A 4,546-nucleotide genomic window follows, 5' to 3' on the forward strand; every position below is an offset into this window, starting at 1 on the left:
GCTCCTTTTTTAATATCATACGAGAAAGTCGAGCTGTGAATGTTTTTGTTTCGTAATAGAAAACTAGACAAACTTGCACAACTATTTGAAAGTTTTAGTAGTCAGTTTATAACAACCGATGACGAAAACACAATTTCAATTTCCCTCCCATTATTACATTTTGACGTTGTGCATTTCTCCGTATATTCTCTACACCCAGGTTGTCATGAAATACCACAGAATTTAATAGTCTGGCTAAAATTAGTTCAAGTTGTTATTGTATGAAAATTTTCTAACCTTCAAACCTGAAATCTTTTTCTTTTTTTATTCAATGTCACACGAACACACAGTTCGAAACCGATAACTTTTTTTAGAGAACCAATATCATGAATAAGTAAGATTGACAAAAAATTACACCAACTCATTTAACATCAAGTCACAAAGGTTAAGTCAAAGGACTTTATTCGGATAGGTAACATCAATACGAATAATGCGACATTGATATTTTGACATTGAGACCGAACTTAAAGGTAATATACATTTTGTACCAGTCATGATGACAATTAAGCCGAACATCATCGTATGTCGTAGGTCTTCTTCAAAAGAAAAGTTGTTTTTTACAATAGCACTTCCACACAGGTAGAATGGCACACACAATAGGCCTACCTTCTTTGAAAGGGCGGTTATAAATGAAAGTATTTTTACATGGAATATCCTATACAACTGTTGTTGCTTTTGATTTAAGTTCTATTTAACTCTAGATTTTTTTCTTGTATTACCACATCGGTAGTTTCACGGTAAGGGAGCTACCCTTTGATTTTTATGGGGGGCTAGGATAAAATTTGAAAAAAATAGGCAGGACAGAATTTTTGAGTTAAAAAAGCAGGATGAGATTATTTGCAAAAAAAAAAAGGCAGGATGACAATTTATGTAAAAACAAAAGTCAGGATAAACTGAAAAAAAAGGCAGGACCGAATAGAGTGAAAAATAAAAAGGCAGGACCGAATAGAGTGAAAAATAAAAAGGCAGGACCGAATAGAGTGAAAAATAAAAAGGCAGGACCGAATTGAGGGAAAAATAAATAGGCAGGACAAAAATTTTTCATCCTGGCCCCCCCCCATAAAAATCAAATGGTAGCTCCCCAAGAGCGTGTATTTGTCCCAGGTACAGGCGTTGAGGTTGTGGGTTTGTCCAAGTCGGAAAAAAACCAAAGACTTTACAAATGGTATTTGTAGTTATAAGAGCAAAGACTAAGTCTTGACAAAATATTAAACATTGAGTTCTTTTTTGGACTAATAACGGAGTCATCATTTTAAAATATCAACTCAGTGTGTCGGTCTACATAAATCAGAGTATCTTCTAAAACATTTCGCATTAACATTAGAGTATACTGTTTGTTGTTTGTTGATGGTACGCATGCAGCTATCTAAAAATCTCTTAATCAATTTTCTCTATCAATATGTATAAAAAATAATAAAAGATTTTCCGGCTTTGTTTATATGTGAACGACCATTTGATATTCTTGGAGGGGGATTATTTCATGAGTCTTCTGGCCTTGTTATACATGTCTCTGAAAAAAGACCATTTTAGATAAAAAAAAAAAAAATAGCCGGCTTCGCAAAAGGGGAAAATTTATATTCTCTTCCCGAAAATCATATACTGCCCCCTCTCCTCCAACAATAACATGGTCATCCCCTTAACAGTACGTAGGAAATGATATTGATAATCAAAATTCAATAAACAATTAGTCTTACTCCCAGTTGAAAGAGTACAATTTCGCAATTCCTATAAATGGTTAATAGATCATTTCGTCGTTCAGTGGCAAGTATTACAGATATATCCAGGACGAACCAATTCAACAAAACCCTATCCATTTCAAAGAGTATGATATAGAATATTCATTTATCATAAGAAAACTGGAACTGTCGATATGTGAAGGGAACTTGATCATCGAGTTGTATACGTAGTACTTTAATGGCCACTAGCGTGTCAAAACTTTGTTTTTTTTTCTTCGGCAAAGCGTGTTCGGCTTAGATCTTTAAAAATAGACAGACGGTTCTTTATTTTCCTGTCGAAGGCCAGTGGTTCTCTCTGGCTTTCTCTACAAATTAGTCTTGATTGACATGGAAAGCCAAGCGTAATGAAAGTGGCATTAAAGCCAGCAAACAACTAATTGTTCATCGATATTTTGATCTTGCTGATGTGCGTTAACTCATCTATAGACTTTGATAATCGATTTATAATTTGACAGCTTGCAGTTTTTAAGTTTTTAATTCACATAAGTTTAATTTCAATACAACTTTAATAACAATAACTCATCATACATTTACGATTCTTTTCGCTTACGGGTAAAATGATTTTATCTCAGTTTGAACCATTTTCAAGACATGATTGCGCAAACATTTTTCTTCACTTTTTTGATACTGCACTTCTGAGAACCCTAATTGGGCGCCTATTCCTGAAAACAGATATACTGTATTTGTTGCCCAAAATATTGAATAAACCATTTTAATTTCTGTGATCTGAAATAATATCGTTAATACAAGAGAAGGTATGCCATTGTATCATTCAGGTTTGTTTATAATGAAGACACAGAAGACTTCGTCAACACCGACTCCAATGAAGTGACATTTCGATTACGACAGTGGGCAGATGAGGAAGTGGAGGGGGCAGGGGGACGGTCCCCCTTATTGAATTGCATATTTGTTAAGTGCATAGACTTTTTAAAAGTAACAGTCCAAATGTTGGCTAACTAGCCCTTCCCCCTTTTTTAAGTGGTTTATCATTTTCAGACAAAATGGGTGACGGATCTATGAAATGTCGTAACATATGGGCATTCGCAGCTCAATCCAATCTGGAGAAATCGTTATTATGTGTCTTTGTATGTTCATGTATATTTCCTCTTTTAGTATCATAGAAAGGAAGATGCAAATGTGGTTCAATGGAATCTTTTGTGTAATCATAACAGCTATGTTTGTTTACCAATCACAGTTTCTATGATATAGACAGATGTGGCATATACGATTTGGTATACATTGGCCTTATGTATTAAAGCAGAGTTCAAGATTAAGATAAAGCAAAAGTTAAAGGATATGAAATTTTACAGAGGTACGGCCAATTTCCCCTGTATTTGTTGTACTACATGTAACGTGTCCAAATCCTAATTATTCATTGGATAAGGCACATATGATTTATATAACAATGCACAATACAAGTGTACAACATATACAACATAAGTGAAAATTAAGTATAGGCTTTAACCACAAGTCTATTTTATTGGAAGGCAAAATATACTTAGTCCATAACCTCAAGCTGTGTACTTAATGCTAGCCTAACGAATGGATACCAAGAATATTTTTTCAAATTCAAACAACTCTGAACCTTTCCAAATGCAGTGTCTATGTATGGAAGTAATATATAAATATAATACTTCTATGGTCTAGGTATCTATTCAAATCTGAGATCCAAATTTCCAAAAGTTTCTAAAATATAAAGGTCTGTATATAAAGGTCATAACTTAAGTTTATCAATTATTATCAAATAAGGAGTTTAAAACTCTCCTGCGATTTAAATTGCTTATGGGTGTCCAACAGATCAATTTTTAATAAATACTAAAAATTTGCAAATATCTGTAAAAATTGAAGTCTTGTGCCATGTTAAGAAATTTCAATAATAAGATAATCACGTGTGCGAAAATATGTAAAAAAATTACATGTTTAAATCTAAAAGTATTCATTTGACACTACATGTATGACTTTTCAAATAACGGAGAACTTTTTATAATGGTCTTAGTAGAAAGAAATTTAGAGGAAATTAGCTCCACCGCTTTCCATGTTAAAATTAATTTTTATTTTTGCCCTATTAAAGTTAAACATGATGAATTTCACTCCTTCTTTCATTGCGAAACAAATAAACATGTGAGAAATGATTACTTCTCTGAAATTGCTTCTCAAAATACTGACTTTATGAGTTGCACTAACAAACAAAAACTACAATACATACTCAATCAATAAAATTTTCAACAGGTACAAAGTTTAGGCTTGTTTTTAAAACAGTCAATGGAACAGGTACAAAGTTTAGGCTCGTTTTTAAAACAGTCAATGGAACTGAGGACAGGGGACTCTTGATTTACCGATGGTTAAAATTTTTGTGGTATATTAATATGTTGTAATTTGTATTTTGATTTTTCACTATATTATATACTTGCAACAATTGATATATACATATATATTATATGTATGAGTGTATGTTAGTTTTTTTTTCAGTTTGTCACAAACATGTTTAATTTGTTTATATGACAATAAAGATTATTATTATTTATTTTATCAACGCTTGACTTTTTAGTTTTTTTAGTTTTTTACCCTAACCATGGAAGTAAAATAACTAAACTGGTTATATGAGCTCCTTGCCCTAATTTAAACTCTAATGTAAAATCTGGCAGATATTTTCACATCCGCAAGAACAAATGTTTCGTAGTAGGGTGCATTTTCTGATAAAGGATCAAAGGACGCCCATAGTACTCTATTATCAAACTTTCATCACATTAAGATCGTGGCGTTCCTTATCA

The 4,546-nt window shown here is 32.5% G+C and overlaps 1 long non-coding RNA gene across 1 annotated transcript; it reads left to right on the forward strand.

The window, feature by feature from the left end:
* The first annotated feature begins 3,911 nt into the window (after positions 1–3,911).
* Positions 3,912–4,308, forward strand: LOC127732446 (uncharacterized). Its single transcript, XR_007996261.1, has 2 exons — positions 3,912–4,004; positions 4,047–4,308. It is a non-coding gene; the product is annotated as an uncharacterized LOC127732446 (long non-coding RNA).
* The last annotated feature ends 238 nt before the right edge of the window (positions 4,309–4,546 follow it).

The sequence above is a fragment of the Mytilus californianus genome, unplaced genomic scaffold, assembly GCF_021869535.1.
Source record: "Mytilus californianus isolate M0D057914Y unplaced genomic scaffold, xbMytCali1.0.p SCAF_24, whole genome shotgun sequence".
In the NCBI taxonomy this organism is placed as follows: domain Eukaryota; kingdom Metazoa; phylum Mollusca; class Bivalvia; order Mytilida; family Mytilidae; genus Mytilus; species Mytilus californianus.